This window comes from Silene latifolia, chromosome 11 (assembly GCF_048544455.1).
Source record: "Silene latifolia isolate original U9 population chromosome 11, ASM4854445v1, whole genome shotgun sequence".
In the NCBI taxonomy this organism is placed as follows: Eukaryota; Viridiplantae; Streptophyta; class Magnoliopsida; order Caryophyllales; family Caryophyllaceae; genus Silene; species Silene latifolia.
The window spans coordinates 203,704,758-203,722,723 of record NC_133536.1 but is presented as its reverse complement, the minus strand read 5'-3'; positions in this window follow the sequence as shown (position 1 = coordinate 203,722,723).

Genomic DNA, 17,966 nt, shown 5'->3' with positions numbered 1-17,966 from the left:
AGTTCGAGTCTATGTAACAACGTTTTTTTTTTTTTTTTTTTTGCAAAAACCCAAGTCGCTGCGGGGGAGGGCGATTGGAACTGAAATCGCTTACTCCCCGAGCAACTTGCCTTGAAGTAGCGTACTGGGGTTTGGGTGGACCATTAAGCGACACTTTGGGTAAAGTCGTTGAGCGGGAGAGCGACTTGAATCCGAACCTAGCTTCGGTGATGACGTGGACCCATTTTGGGTAAATATTTTGAAACTCAACCCATTTCATTAATTTGTTTGTGTTTGAGCCCATTTTGGAAAAAAAGTATTTATTTTGTTTAACTATGTTTTTAGGAGGCTAGATCACGGTACGGAATGATAGATACCCAATTGGTTTATATATTTCCAGATGCTTTTCCAAAAGTCTATTATGCTGTTTTTAAAGCAAGGCAAACTCTTAATGGTAAACAAACAAGACATGCTTTAATTGAAGAATTCAAGGAAGGTTCAGCAGCACTCGATTACAGCTCAGGTAAAAATTGTCAAGTTAAATTAATTGGAGTATAATATTATTTTAATTTCAAAATAAGAAATTTATTTGGTCATGTTATAGGCACTATTAATGATATATTTTAATATCAAGTATTGTTTAACATGTAGGTTCGTAAGGCGATATTGTCAACTCCTCGGCTAACCACTGATATGTCATATTTAGTATGGGTTAAGAGTAGTGTGTTATGTTAAATATTCGTAGTATAAGTTGGGTTTTATAAGGGTAATTGCATGAATTCTAATATTAAGTGACTTGGTTGTAATTTGGAGTAATTAGATGATATTGGATTAAGGAAGTTTTGTGGAGGTATGTTATATGTATCATGTATGGTATTAATTTGGGCTAAGAAATCGAGAAATCAAGCAAAGGAGTTGCGACTCACTTGGAATGAAGAGTCACGAGAGACATAAGCAACCAGTGTTTTTAAACCAGAATTTGGCGCGGGTCGCGGATGGTTCTGGGTTACTCGCCAGTGGAGCAACCAGCCATGTCGTCTTTTGTGCTTTGTTTATAAAACTTTATTTCATTATTATTTTTTAGACTTATTATTATTATTATTATTATTATTATTATTATTATTATTATTATTATTATTATTATTATTATTATTATTATTATTATTATTATTATTATTATTATTATTATTATTATTATTATTATTAATCACTATTAGTTAATGTTTTTAGGTTAAGAACTTTTATCTACGTTATCATTTATCATTCATCCAGACGATTCCTCACTTTCTCTACATTCTACAATTTTTACTTCAATCAATTCTATCAATTTTATCTCAAAAATGAATCAAATAAAAAGATACAATGTTTTATTTTCTTTTATTGTTTACAAAAAAAACCCTTAAATTTGATAAATGAACCATCTCAACTAAAACTTTAAGGTGATAGTTGAGATCCAAAAGTTATATTTATTTCCTATTGCCCCAGTATGTTTAAAAACTCGACCGGTTCATCTCGTCTCGGCCGATAAGTATCGGTATCGATGCTTGGCTGCTTGCCGATACACGATACGACGAGTTTTATCGGTCAGTTTCATAAAGGCCAAAAATCGCCCGAGTAGACCGAGTCAATTCGGGTATCGAGTGACTCGGCCGATATGACCGCACCTAGCCTACAAAAACTTACCTTAAATTTTGCGGATCTTAATTTTTGAAGAACACAAAGGTACATCGTATTAGCGTACATGGTAGAGGAGATGAGAGGATCTTAGAGTGTTAAATTTCTGGGTTGGCAGTGATGAAGACAGGGATGAAGATAGAGAGAACAAAATTTGTGATTTGCTGCGTTGGGGTTTGGGGGGTTGTACTTTGTTTAAGTTTTTAGAATTAAATATTGATCTGTTGTAGTTGGGGGCGACGTGGCTTATTCTAAACCAAGGTAGTGTTCTTTTGGTAGGGTCACTAGGATAATTGTTTTTATATTTAATTTAGTCAACATGGGGCCTACTTTTTCACCCTCCACTGCTTTATTTTCTTTTTCATTTGGCGCCTACTTTTTCCTCCACTTGCTTCAACTTGTTCAGCTAAAGTGCTAAACATGTACTATACCAACCGAGATTTTCATCATACTCTTAAAAATGTTGTTTTATAAATATTTAGACATATAATAACACCATAAATATATAAAAATAAAAATATAGCTATAAAATATTGTAAAATAAAAATCAACCGCAACAAGCGAGTTTGGTCCGCGACAAGCGGTTCAAGAGCGATTCTGTGACACCACGACCGCGATCGCCAGGGGCGGACCCAGACTTTAGATTTTGGTGTAGCAAAAAAAAAACTAATAAGTCTCTTAAGACGGGTATATCCGTATCCGTCTTAAGATAAAAATGGGTCAAAAAATCTACCACTTGCATAGATAACACTAGTCTTTTGCTAATCATAAGCGTTTTTGTTTTTGTCTTAATTTGATAAGTTTTAAACTTGAGACGGATAGTGTCGTTTTGAATGAGATTTTGTGGAAAAAAATAAAATAACACAATTCTCAAAACAAATTATTTATCGGTCCAAATTTACGATATCGCTTATTAATAAGCCCATAAATTTCAATTCTTTACTATTTTTGCTGTAAAAACTTATTGTTGTCCTTTGAATTATAATTAATTAATTGGTAAAACAAAATAACAATGAATCAAATTTTAAACACAAACACAAAAAAGTTTATGAAAAAAAAAAGAACATAAAAAATTAGGCTAGGTAATTACCAACATACTCTCTACATGGAAAGTTTAAAGTGATTAATTAAGCAATTAATAGTCAATGTGTTATGAAAATTATGCTGTCAATAAATGAGCAAATAAATACTTTGAGCAAAATAGGGAGTAATTAAAAGAGTCATTTAGGAGATGTGAACAAGTATTACGGGAAGGATAAAGATAATTAATGACAAATCATGAAATTTAATGGTGTAGCAAACTTTAATTTTCTCTTATTTTGTTTTTTATTATGGTGTAGCACTTGCTACACCAAGGGTGTACTTGGGTCCGCCCCCGGCGATCGCGACTGATACCGAGATTTAAAACCCTGTTTGCCCCCTCACTCGAGTGCCAATTGGGCTCGAAGAGTGCTTAGTGCACATGCCCCTTCATACCATGTGTTGAATTTCCACTTCGTGAGTTATTGGAGGCTGACATGATTTGAACTCTTTTATTTTCTTTTATTATTTGCAAAAAACTCTTTAATTTGATAGATAAACCATCTCAACTAAAACTTTAAGGTGATGGTTGAGGTCCAACAGTTATATTTATTTCCTATCACAAATTGTTATATAAGACGGTCTTATACTATGAGACCAGTCCATCTAATTAAAAGCCCAAAAAAACAAATAATTTAAAGAAAAAAAATACAAAATCAACTATTTGAGGTAACTGCTGTGTTCCCAAAACAAACCAACGACTCCCATTAACTGGTTATTTCTCCAATAGAAAAATCTTCTTTTCTTCAAGAAAAATAAGACGTCACTTTCATACCAATTTTTTTGGGTTCTCTATGTCTGCAACTTCATTTAATTTAAAGGAGCAAACTCAAGTTTTCAAAATAATATCCAAAAAGAAGAAATTCATCAAGCAAGGTTTTTTTTATATACCTCTTTTCTTCTATTTTCGATATGGATGAGATTCTTTTTTTTTTTTTTGATAAAATGTAAGCTTTCATTAAATCAAGAAGAGGAGCGTAACCATACACCGTGTTGGTACGACCCAACTTTGGGCCATACTAAACACGCAAAATACAGCAAAAGGAAATCAGCAAGGCCCAAGCCACAAAACCACAATCACCGACACTCACACACTTACCCTATTTCATTCTAACAACAAAAATCAGGAGAGAGATGGACAGCGGCGACATCTCAAGCTCCACACAAACCATAGATCCACTGATCCTGCACTTTCTTCCTCCTTGTCACAACTTTAGCAAGCCAAATCTTCATTTCTTTGATGATTCCAGTAGCCACTTTTTCTGGGTTGATGATATTAGCTTCGTGTTTGCTGCGATTTCTTTGGTTCCAGATGGAATATATCATAGCATTGATAATTCCATTGATAGTATCCTTCTTATCCTGAGATCCAGGAATGCTATTCCGCCATGCAGTCACATCAGCTCGAGGTAAGCTGACACCCATCCATTGTTCGACTTTATTAATGATTCTTTGACTGTACTTGTAGGAGAAGAAAAGATGGTCCAAGGATTCATTCCCATCTCCACAGATAAGGCAGGTAGTATCGATGTCCAACCCAATGCTCTTCAATTTTTCATTTGTGTTCAGACCTTTATGAAAATAGATCCATGCGATAAAACTGTGCTTGGGAATAGTCATTTGATTCCAGACCAGGGATGACCAAAGAACTTGATCATTTCTATTTCGTAGATACTCATACCCCTTAGCAATTGTGTATGTTTTTCCAGGGATGTTTTCCCATTGCTTTTGTAAGTAGGGGTCAATAAGAAGGTCTTTCACTTTGCAAATTTTTCTCCAAGATTTCACCGGGTGTCTTGAGTCGGGACATAAAATTTCCAGTCTTGACCTTTAAGATAGGTGTGACTCACCCACTTAACCCAAAGGTGGTCAGCTTTTGCATAGAGCCACCACAGAAGTTTGCCCAAAGCAGCCCTATTCCAAACTAGGTCATCTTTAAGACCCAGACCCCCTTCAGATTTAGGCTTACAGATTTTAGACCACCCCACCAAAGGAGTCCTCATGTATTCAGTGGACCCATCCCAGAGGAAATTTCTGCATATTGCTTCTATTCGTGCTATAACTCCACTTGGCAGAATGAACATTTGTGCCCAATAGTTATGGTAAGTTTTCAACACAGCCTTTATTAGGACTAGTCTACCAGCATAGGTTAACTTCCTGGTGCCTAGTCCCTTGATTTTGTTCATGAGTTTCTCAATAATGGGAGCACAGTCATGAGCATTCAATCTAGTAGTTTTGATGGGGACTCCCAAGTATCTAAAAGGGAGATTCCCTTCCACACACCCAGATACCTGTAGAATATCATGTTTGATATCCTCTCTGACCCCATTAAAATACACATTAGACTTACCCTTACTCATCTTCAGACCTGAAGCAATAGAAAAAGTAGAATATGTCCTGAGAATTATCATGATGGACTGCACATCTCCTTTGCAAAAGAGAAGGAGATCATCTGCAAACATCAAATGCGTGAGTTTCAATGGCTTGCACAAAGGGTGATAATGAAAACTCATTGTCTCTGTGGTAAAGGCTAGCAGTCTGGTTAGGTATTCCATACAAACCGTGAAAAGTAGGGGGGATAGGGGGTCACCCTGTCTAAGCCCTCTCTTCCCTTCAAAAAAACCAAAGCTATCTCCATTCAAACTCAAAGTATAAGTAGCTGTAGTGACACATTGCATCACCCACCCAATAAAAGTCCTTGGAAATTTTAGAGCACTGAGCATTTGATTAAGGAAACTCCACTCCACTGTGTCATAGGCCTTCTGAAGATCAAGTTTGAATAAACATCTGGGGGAAACATTTCCCCTAGAGTACAACCTGATAATGTCCTGACAAATCAGGATATTTTCCATAATACTCCTCCCCTGTATGAACCCCCCTTGATTTTGTGAGACCACCTCAGGTAAAATAAGAGCCAATCTGTTACAGAGGACTTTAGAAATGCATTTATAAATAACATTACAGCAGGCAATAGGCCTAAATTGAAGGACTGTGGATGGCCTATCTACCTTTGGAATCAGAGTCACCATTGTGGCATTTACCTGTTTGAGGAGTTGGCCAGTTCTAAAAAAATCAACGAATTTCAATTAATTAGTGAGCTTTGATGACTACGTACCACTCGTATTCAGTTTAGGGCATAATTTAGTTTTATAAATATGTTAACATGAGGTGTAATTTAGTTTAAAATCTATTTTGGTTGAGTTTTTGAGGTTTTAGTTTGACAATTCTCTATTTTAACTTCAAAACATGAGGTGGAATTTAGTTTAAAATCTAAATAATAGTATCCAATTGTGATTGTTAAACCTGGATTGTAACTTAAAATCTCATGTTTTTAGGTTAAAAACTTGGTTTTTTAAAAGAAAAATTAAAATGTGGAGAATTTAAAAATTATATTATGTCAAAAACTAATTAGCTCAAATGTGATAGCATGTGCAATGCACAAGGTATGGGTTTAAGTCCCATATTAGCTAATAAATATCTCTCATTCTAAACACGTAAAATAGAAATATTCGAATGCGTGAAATAAACGATAAAAATGATTATCATTGATATCGTCAACCGTTAACAAAATCTAAATTGAATTATAGGATATATGTTAATAAGTCAGATTTAACATACTTGGGTCTTTAATTTAGAAACTATAGGCTACATGTAAAAAACTCGGAATTTTATCTAGATAACTTATAATTTCAAATTGAGGTGTCAAAGTTCTTATTTTGATTGTTTGGAGTTTTAAATTAAAAACTGCAGTTAGCTATAAACCTGCAAGTTAAATTTAATTTGTATGGTAAAGATTTTAAGGTGGAAACCTAATATCTTTATTTGAAAACTCCACCGTATATAAATGGATAACAAAAAATTAAGACCATGTGTTTTAATTGTAAAAGAATTAAAAAATAATCAATGCCTCTTAATCTTAAATAAAATATAGTATTGTTTTCATAATTTCATTCTAAAAAATAATCAATGCCTCTGTTACAACAGTATGAGGCCTAAATTGACTCACTTTTAAGTTAGAGAGAGATCCCCAAAAAAGGAAAAGTGAGAGACACCACGAAAAAATCCCCAAAAAACCCTAAATTTCCCACCGCCTTTCCACCTCGCCCTCTCCTCTCCCGTCGGTGACCTCACCGCACCTCTGTAGGCCGCCGGCGAGAGCCTCCTCGCACCCTTATCTTCTTCAATCGGAGTTTTTCCTCTTCTTTTGCTGTTATTTGCTATATTCAGGTGGTGGCCGACTTTTTTTATATGGTGTGGCTGGTGGATGCGTCTGTTCTTTGTTTCTAAACTCCAGCGTAGGCTTTAATCGAGTTAGTGGGTTTGAAATCTCTATGGTTTCTTCCTCTTTCTCTAATCAATTAGTCACATCTTTCGTCCTATGTGACTTGAATTCCGTCGAGACTGGTTTTAGTTGCTTCTAATTTCGTCTCTGGTTCAGTTTAGCTCTTTGTCAATAGATTATATGTCTCTTCTTCTTGATCTTGGTGAATTGTTGATCTTGGATGACACTGGTTTGGATGATGATGATTTAGTTAGGTGGATTATGAGTATGGGAGAGCCTTCTTTTTACACCATTCATATGATAAAGGATCGTGGTAATTCCTTTTTCAAAGATGGCAATTTTGAAGGAAATCATATTTTAAATATCACATATTTTAGTTTAAAGTTTTAGACATAAAAACTTAAGGATCTTATGCATGCAAAACAAATACAAGAGTAAGGAGAAAAACGGTTCCTTACATATGATATTTCGGATATTTTGGGCACAAGTGAAGTCTCCCACCTCACTTGTTCTTGAGCTTTCAATATGTTAGGATGATCCTCCAAAGACTTCAAGTATAGAAGCCACTCCTCTTGATTGCACCCAAGATTATCCCATATCTCTACTAAATAATATGTGCTAGATATTTGTTTAGTAGTTTACCTTAAAATTGATTACTAATACTCATATATTACACTAATAATATTAGTAATGTGATTGAACAATTTGAATCAAGATTTCTCAAGTTTTAGAGAAAAGATGAAGGAGTAGAGAGAAAGATGCATGTAAAATGAATGAACATGCATGTGTTGAATGAGTAGAGAACAAAAGTTCTCTAATGACCAAGGGGAGCACGGTTATGGGGAGGTGGAGGACCAATATATGGTCCTTCCCTTTTTACTTTTGTTCTTATCTAAACCTTAGGCATGTAAGGCTAGGTAAGTAGTGTCATGATGGTGTTATTTTAGCTTATTAAAATAAACTACCACCATCCACCAAACCCTCTTTATTTCGGTCCATATTCATAAAATGGACTACCATTTTATTTTGTCAATTTGTCATTTGTCACACAATATGTCACATGTAGTATGTTACATGTTACATGTTATTAATTAGTTTTAATGCATATTTATCACATAAATATCATTTTATAAATTAATTAAATTACATTCAACAAATTGACTAGTGATACTTGATCACATAAATAAAATGGGTCATCTAATTATAATTCACAACATCTTGTAATTATAATTAACCATTCATTCTTATCTCTATCGTTTCTCAAACAATAAGCAATTTTAGTAATAAAGCATTTTTATTACTAAAATAAATCTTATTTAATCCCATTACAATAAGATATCAATATTCTCTCTCATTAATGAATTGTTCAATTTTAAGGAATTGATCAACTTGTATCGTCATACAATTAATCAACTTTACAGATTAGGGCATCATCCTTTAGGTGTGACCTTAAGGGATCAACTGACCACCACCGCCCCACGACGGTAACGTCAAACTCTAGCAAGCCAATCGTTACCGATTAATGTTGATCAGTTGACTATAAAATGAATCATCCCTTACGTATTCTTAAAAATGAGATTTAAACATGTGATCATCATGATCGGCAATTGTGATCGCATGATTGCCGGGGACACTCCAACAAATTTCCCCCTTGCTATTAGTCTTTATAAGTTGGCTCTTAATTTTCTCTGCTGTCTTGCCATTCCGCCCACTCATAATCAGTCAGAGGCCTCTTCCCTTGCCATATCCCTTGTGCTAAACTTAGCTGCTTGTGAGTTAAAGATGTCTCGTTATATTGAGGCCCGCTGTTTGTGCAATCAAGTCCTAAACATTGATTCGTGTAATGTGAAAGCCTTATACCGCCGTGGCTCCGCCTTAAAGAAATTAAATTTCCTTGCGGAGGTGTAGATACCTCATTTCTGCACCTCCCGCAAGCCACACGGTGATGATTGGGCCGCATGTTTGGTACACAGAACGATTTATGACAGTTCATAAGTTTATCGTCAAGTGATAGCTCAAATACTCGTGTCTACCCCTTGGTCGTCATCTACGCGCCATTACGGTCGTTTTGACAGTAATTAGAGTACATTTGGAGTCCGGGTCAAAAACCGTCTTCATTTTCTAATAACCGTTTAAAATGCCGAGTCAGAATATTCTGGAATGTTCCGGATATTTCTATTCCATATTTTCAATCTTTTAATCTTTTGGTAAAGTATTTTCCGGAATTATATTATAAATAATAAGGAAATTAAGATCAAACCGCAATTCCATAATAGAAACGCGGAAAATCTTTCTTCCGCAGGAGGAAACCCTTGGGGAAAGGGCGCAGCAGGTGCTGCGCCTCTTCCAAGAGACGCAGCAGGTGTTGCGCCTCTTCCCCAGCTCCTTTCTGCGTATTTTAAGATCTTTTCGAGATTTACTTCCAAAGTTTTACCGAAACCCTAATTCCTTCGTGTGATTAGTATAAATAGGGACCTTCGTTCCTCATATTTCTCACGCGAGTGTCCGCCCTTCTCTTCTCCCTTTGCATTCTAAGACCATGCTCTTGCTTTTTGGCGTCTACGTGATTGAACTTTCGACCACGTAAGCTCGGATCCTTCTGAGTACCAGCCTCGTTTTGCATGACCGACCAATTTGACCAACTCCACATCAATCAACTTAATCAACTTTGTTTAATTTCCTCTTAGAGGGCACTTTCGTCGTACATTCGAGTCGAGCATCACTAAACGTTAACTTAGTCAATCTCGTTTCGTCAAACATGTAAGTCTGAGGGTGTAAATCCCATATTTTATTATTGTACTTTATTTTTGTAATCATTATTGTAATGTTTACGTCGAAAACATATTCAAAACCGATTTATAAAACCTTTATTCAAACCCTTTTTACGGATTAACGGGAGACAAATGTCGAGAAGGAACGCAGCAACTACTGCGCCTCTTCGAAGGGACGCAGCACCTGCTGCGCCTCTTCCTGAGTCTGCCGCAGTTCCTGCTTTCTTTCTTCTTCCTTCGTCTTTTGTTTAATTCGTTTGTGCTTCCTTGTTTCGTCTTTGTTTGTTCTTATTTCATTAATATGATAATTTTAACATATAGATCATTAATAATTCGTCACCTTTTTAATTCCCGGCTTAAATCCCAAATAATTCATATTTGCGGGTTTTCGTCATTAAAATCAAATCCGGGTTTTAGAGATTCGATTCATCAATATCAAGTCTCTGAAATTCATCTTTTGTATATTTTCACCTGTTAATTATCATCATCGCCATGATCAGTAATTTAGTTGAACATTAATAACCTAATTAAATTGTTTTAGTTTGTTTGTGATTAACCTCTTAGTCTTGCAATTAATTTGTCCTAATTAGTTTTATCTCATGTTTTATTATTTTTATGACCCATTCACATGTAAATAATATATTAAACCACTTCTATCCGAGTCAAACATCAATAATCGATCGTTTAAATCACCAATGAATATTAACGATATGCAATTCCGGCTTCACAACCAGAATTCACCCCAGGAAAGGACGCAGCAGGTGTTGCGCCTCTTCCAAAGGACGCAGCACTGCTGCGCCGGTTCCGGGTTGAATTCTGCCCCTGAACTTCCGTTGTTGCTTTGACTTAGTTATTAGCTTACGTATTAATTGACTATTATTCGTATTATCACCTAATAATCTGTTCGTTAATTTATTTTCCCTTTCTTTTCTAAAATCATCCGTTTTAAATGTATTTTCGACGTAAATCAATTAACCCGTTGTAATTATTGTAATTTTTTTTATTGTATTTCTTTATTATCATATTGTTTGTATGCTCTCACATGCAATCAACCTAAATTTATACCTCGACATTAATGCATGTTAAACTACTTGTTCACCGACTTAGTTAATTCTCACATGCTAGGATTAATCTAATGGATGTTGCATTGCATGCATATAACCTTCAACATATCGAGTATAGACGATTTTCCCTAATCATTAGTAGAGGCCGCTATCGAGGCGGGCTTGATTAGGTGTTCGATCAAAAGAGCTTCTTAATACGTACCCTCACCCCTTACTCCAGATCTCTGTGAACATCCGTGTTCATTGGCATCCACGAGAGTCATTCTAGACATAGAATGCTAAGGGTAACGAGTTCTTGGTGTCTATGTCACTACTTTGTGTCTTGACATGACACGAGGTATTCGAACGATTTCCAATTTTCCACAATAAATTGGTGGCGACTCCACAAATGCAAAGCTTGCTCGTTTTCACCAAGTGACCCCCGTGGGCCCGCGTTCACAAGAGGCACTAGATGATTTTGAGCATGCCTCGAATCTAGACCCGAATAATAAGGATATTGCTCGTGAGTTGAGCTCTGTATCTAAATGCTTACTTTTGAATCCCAATGGTAAACGTGTTGCTTATCATTTTGATCCCTTAGGTAGGGACAAGAAATGTAAGAAACCTCTTCTAATTGTTGAGATGGACAACAAGTTTGTAATTCCTGATGTTGTGAGTGAAGCCTCTTGTAGTAGTAGTAGTATGGAGTTGTTGGAAAATGCGTTATGCAATGAGCAATCTGCAAGTAGCGGGAGTTCAGACTTGTTTATGGACTCTAACACCGTCTCTTAGTGTGACGCCCCTATACTCCAAGTGCCTTACCAGGACCACTTAAGGTATGAGAACGTCACCATCTCGGTTACCCGAGGCAATGATAATCAAATGACAATGAAGAAACATAATTTAAATAACAATAAGGTTTAAAGTGATTACATGTTCAAATGCTCAAAACTGATAAAGTACGATACAATGTTCTCAAATGCCAAAAGTGTCAAACAACTAAGATAAAACAGCGGAAGACTCTAAGACTGCCTCGTGGTGACTCATCCCAGCTAACCCAAGCGTATCTTCTCATACCTGCTCAACAACTGCTCACCATCCCCGAATGGATCACCACAGTTTTTAAAACAATTAACGGGGTCAGTACTAATTACACAATCAAAGCCACAATGAAACAGCTCAACAACTCAACATAACCTCAGTCTCCATCTCCAATCTCCACATCACTGACTACACACTAAAGTGTGTAGCCCTGCCAGAGTACCCATCGCAACAGGTACTCCTCGCCGCCAGTGGGGGGACCGCAGCCGTTCCCACCTAAGCCCCGCTCATCTCCATTGAGCGATAAACTCATGTTCATTAATGTGCACATCCCTCCTGTGGCGGGTTCCACAGAAGGCGAATCAAGGGCGTGAAGCCACTCCCGCAAGTGACTCCACTCAGCTAGGGACGCACCCCGAAGATCACAGACAGTTATACAGTAATCACAATACTTCTATCAACAACAACCAAATCATAAACCAACATGATAATTACTCAACGACAAGAATACTAACAACACCAATATCAATCATCCATGTAATTAATACCGAGTAGGGAAACCCTACCTGGAAAGCAAACACCACAATAGACGATCAAGCAGCTAACTCAGAATCTCTCCTCAACGAATCCTCCTCCTATACATACATACATACATACATACAATCATAAAACCACCAAAAACCCCCAAATCACCCAATTAGGGTTTAACCAACTTTAACAAAACGATATGAAAATTATACTTAAAGCTTACCCTCGACGCAAGGATCACAAAGGTATAAATAACGACGAAAATCGACACTCCTAGCTCCGGGATTTGATAATAATGCGATGAGATGAAGCAACGTAACTTAGATCTTCTCCTTTTTGTGATTTTAGGTTTGCAAAAGTGTTTTAGGAAAAAGATGACGAAACATTATATATTAATCCGCATTATTAACAAACCCGTCGCAAATCACCCGTTAACCGACTTACTCGATCGAGTAAGTCACTTACTCGATCGAGTGCCAAGCTTACTCGATCGAGTAGCCATCAGGCAGACTACTGTTTTGCGTAAAACCATACTTACTCGACAGAGTAAGCCTCACTCGATAGAGTACCCTAAGATTCATAAAACCGTAGTATTACAGTCTTTCCTCCTTATAAAGAACTTCGTCCCCGAAGTTCAAACCACAACACAAAAAAATACACTAACACCAACCCGACACAACAACATAAACAAAACTCGACACAAAACTCCAAACACACCTCCAAAACAAAACTCAACCCGACCCAAAACAACCACTAACTATACCAAACCTCACATAAAACATGCAAAAACTCTATGCGACCATCTCCTACCCCCCTAAAAGAAACAAGGTTACGTCCCCGTAACCACACATACCTGATCAAACAGAGACGGGTACCGCTCCCTCATAGCCTCTTCCGCCTCCCATGTAGCCTCCTCAACCTCATGGTTAGACCAAAGAACCTTAAGCAATACTGTCTCACCATGTCTAGTTTTCCTAACCTTTCGATCAAGAATCTGTTTAGGCACCTCAAGATAAGACAAGGACTCATCCAACTCGATGTTCTCTACCTCTAACACATGTGATGGATCACTAACATACTTCCGCAGCTGAGATACATGAAACACATTGTGCACTCTATCCAAGGCAGACGGTAAAGCTAACTGATAAGCAACCTCACCCACACGATCCAAAATCTCATATGGTCCTATGAACTTCTGGCTCAGCTTCCCTTTCTTACCAAATCTCATAACCCCACGCATAGGAGACACTTTCAAAAGAACCTTGTCCCCAACCTAAAAGTCTATGTCACGACGATGTAGATCTGCATAACTCTTTTGTCGATCCTGGGCCGCTTTCATTCTTTGCCTAATCAGCTTAACATGTTCAACCATCTTCTGTACCATCTGTGGTCCCAAAACAACTGCCTCAGCACTATCATCCCAACATATCAGACTCCTACATCTCCTCCCATATAAAGCCTCAAATGGTGCCATGCCAATGCTGGTGTGATAGCTGTTGTTGTAAGAAAACTCAATCAAATCCAACCTTTGTTCCCAGCTACCACCAAAATCCATAACACAAGCTCGTAACATGTCCTCTAAAGTCTTGATGATCCTCTCTGTCTGGCCATCTGTCGCAGGATGAAATGCAGTACTCATCTTTAAGGTAGTCCCCATCAACTCCTGCAACTCTTTCCAAAACTGTGATATGAACCTCGCATCTCTATCGGACACTATATCCTTAGGCACCCCATGCAAACGAACCACATGATTCCTATAAGCCAAAGCCAATTACATCTTGGTCCAATTATCTTTCATCGGCACAAAGTGAGCTGATTTCGTCAGTCGGTCTACTATAACCCATATCATGTAATTACCCTGCTGACTTCTGGGCAACCCAACTATAAAATCCATATAAATGGACTCCCACTTCCACTCAGGTACCTCAAGAGACTGAATCTTACCTTGTGGTCGTCGCTGCTCCCCTTTCACACTCTGACAAGTCAAACAACGAGCCACGAACTCAGCTGTTTCTTTCTTCATCCTAGGCCACCAGAAGGTATTCTTCAAATCTTTGTATAGCTTGTCACCGCCTGGATGTACCGAGTATGGTGTGCAATGAGCCTCTGTCAAAATTATCTTTTTCAACTCTTCATCACTAGGAACACACCATCTCCCATCAAATCTCACACTACCATCTGTATGAATAGAGAATCTAGACACTGTCCCTTTCTCTACTCCATCTCTCCACTCCTCAATCTTGGAATCCAAAGCCTGTTTTATGCGAATCTCATCATAAAGGCCCGTCTCCACTGTCAAATCACCTCTAGCATCCCCTCTCTGGATCATATGTATCCCCATCTTCCCCACCTCATCTCTCAGCCTCATTAAAGACACAGTTGTGCATAAAGAATGCACAATCTTCCTACTCAAGGCATCTGCAAGTCTGCAACCACATTAGCTTTCCCTTCATGGTAGATGATATTCATGTCATAATCACCAATCAGCTCCATCCACCTCCTCTGTCTCATGTTCAACTCCTTTTAAGTGAAGATGTACTTGAGACTCTTGTAATCTGAAAACACCTTAAAGGTCGCCCCATAAAGATAGTGCCTCCAAATCTTGAGAGCAAACACAACTGCACCCAACTCCAGATCATGTGTAGGGTAGTTCTCCTCATAAGGCTTTAGCTGCCTAGAAGCATTAGCAATCACTTTCCCATTCTGCATCAACACACAACCCAACCCATTCTTTGAAGCATCTGTATACACCTTAAAGTTCTCGATCCCCTCAAGTAATGCTAAGATTGGAGTTGTGGTTAAACGCTCCTTTAATGTTTGGAATGCCGTCTCACAACTTTCATCCCAACGAAACCTGTTCTCTTTCCTCATCAAAGCTGTCATAGGTCTAGCTATCTTGGAGAAATCTTTCACGAACCGCCGATAGTACCCTGCTAAACCCAAGAAACTCCTGATCTCTGCCACATTCTTTGGTGCTTCCCACTTGGTAACTGCCTCAATCTTCGCAGGATCCACAACTACCCCTTTATTTGAAATCACATGCCCCAGAAAGGCAACCTCCTCCAACCAGAACTCACACTTAGACAACTTTGCATACAGCTGATGTTCTCGCAAAATCTTTAACACTATCCTCAAATGCTCCTCATGCTCCTCCTTAGTCTTAGAAAAGACCAAGATATCATCTATAAAAACCACCACAAACCGATCCAAGAACTGACTGAAGACCCGGTTCATCAAATCCATAAACACTGCAGGCGCATTGGACAACCCAAACGGCATCACCACATACTCATAATGACCATACCTCGACGTAAAAGCTGTCTTTGGTATGTCCTCCTCTCTAATCTTCACTTGATGGTAACCTGACCTCAAATCAACCTTAGAAAAAACTGCTGCACTGCTCAACTGATCAAACAAATCATCTATCATTGGCAAAGGATACTTGTTATTTACCGTCACTCTGTTCAACTCCCTATAGTCGATGCACAACCTCAAGCTCCCATCTTTCTTTTTCACAAACAAAACCGGTGCTCCCTACGGTGATACACTAGGTCTAATGTATCCCTTCTCAATCAGATCATCCAGCTGCTTCCTTATCTCCTCCAACTCCTTAGGACCCATACGGTATGGTGCCTTAGAGATTGGCCCCGTTCCCGGTTTCAGTTCAACACTGAAATCTATCTCCCTCTTCGGTGGCAAACCCGGAATCTCCTCTGGAAAGACATCTGGAAACTCTCCCACCACTGGCATCTGCTCAACTGACGGACTCTCCACTCTATGATCTCTCACATGGCATAAGATCAACGGGCACCCCTTCCTCGGATAGGACTTCAAGGTCACTGCTGCAATCAACTTAACTTTGGGTTTGACGACAAACCCTCGATAAGACACACTAATCCTCTTAGGACCTCTCAAAGAAACCCTCTTTTGATGGCAATATATCTTAGCCTTGTACTTTCCCAACCAATCCATACCCACAATCATCTCAAAAGCCTCCAAAGGAAACTCTAACAAGTCTACAGGTAGATCAACTTGTCCAACTATCATAGACACACCCTTATACATCCGCCCACAAGATACAGACTCACCCGAAGGTATAAAAACTTCCTCTCTCACAGACTCATACTCACTCAAACCCAACCGTTTAGCATGATTCGATGATACAAACGACTGTGATGCTCCCGAATCAAACAAAACAAAAGTAAAAACTCCATTAACAAGAAAAGTACCAGTGATAACATGAGCATCATCCTCAGCTGCTTTCTTCTCTATCATAAACAGCTTACCACTGGTCTTCTGCCCACCTCCCTGGACAGTACTAGCTGAGGTAGACGGCTTAGCAGCCGACCCCTGGTTGTTGTTGTTGTTGTTCGTCGCCGGTCTCTGGTATGAATTACCGCCATTGCATTTAGCCCCACCGTTGTTACTCTGACCACCCCTGTTGTTCCACGAACCAGCCGGTCTGTTGCTAGCATAGCTCTGCGAAGGACCCTGAGAGAAACTCCCTTGTGACGGTCTCTGGAAACCCCCACTCATAGCACTGGTACACTCATGCCTCTTGTGGCCCACACCGCCACAGTTGAAACAAGTCATACCCCAACTTCTACTACCACTCCCACGACCATGTCCAAAGGAAGCCCCAATACTAAACCCTGAACCCGATGAATATGCCCTTGCCTGATTATGGCCACCCTTCTTGTAACTCGACTGGCCACCTCCTTCACTCTCAGCATTCCTCTTCTTAGAGGCTCTCTCCCGGTTCTCCTTGGCCATCTCAACTAACCTCTCAGCCCTCCCAGCACGCTCATAAACCTCTTTCACATCAGTAAGAGCTCCCACCGGTAACTTTTCCATAATCTTGGGGGTCAACCCCTTCTCAAACCTCAATGCCAAGTTCTCTTGGCTCAGCCCCATGTCCTCAGCATACCTAGACTTCTCATTAAACTTATGGTAGTACTCAGCAATGGTCATCTCAGAGGTCATCTTAAAATCATCGAACTCCTCCCTCAACTTACTACGCACATGTTCAGGTACAAACTCACGCCTCATAGCTTTCTTGAACTCATCCCAAGGTATCGCCGGTAATCCCTGCTTCATATACAACTCCCGATCACTCACTTTAACCTTATCCCACCACTCACCGGCCGCTTCCCTCAAATAGAACGCAGCTTGTTCCACTCTCAACTCCTCCGGGCAATGGACCAATTCGAGAATGTTCTCCATCTCTCTATGCCAATTATCCAGCAGAATTGGCGCCCCCGTCCCCTTGTACTCCTTAGGAGTGAACCTCGCTATGTGAATACTGATCTTGGAGGGATCAACCTCTCTGTCCTTTCCCACTCTTTTCAAGGCCTCAGTGAGAGCATCTTGGTGCTCCAACATCTTTACTATATCATCAACGGTCATACTCTCAGCTCTAGCATACAAAGCGTTCCTCTTTGGCGGCATCTTGTAACTATATAAGAGAAAGGTAGACATAAACACACACTTCACATCTCAAAACACGCATACGACCTGTACAAAACCCACTCGATCGAGTCCCTTAACCCACTCGATCGAGTTGAGGTC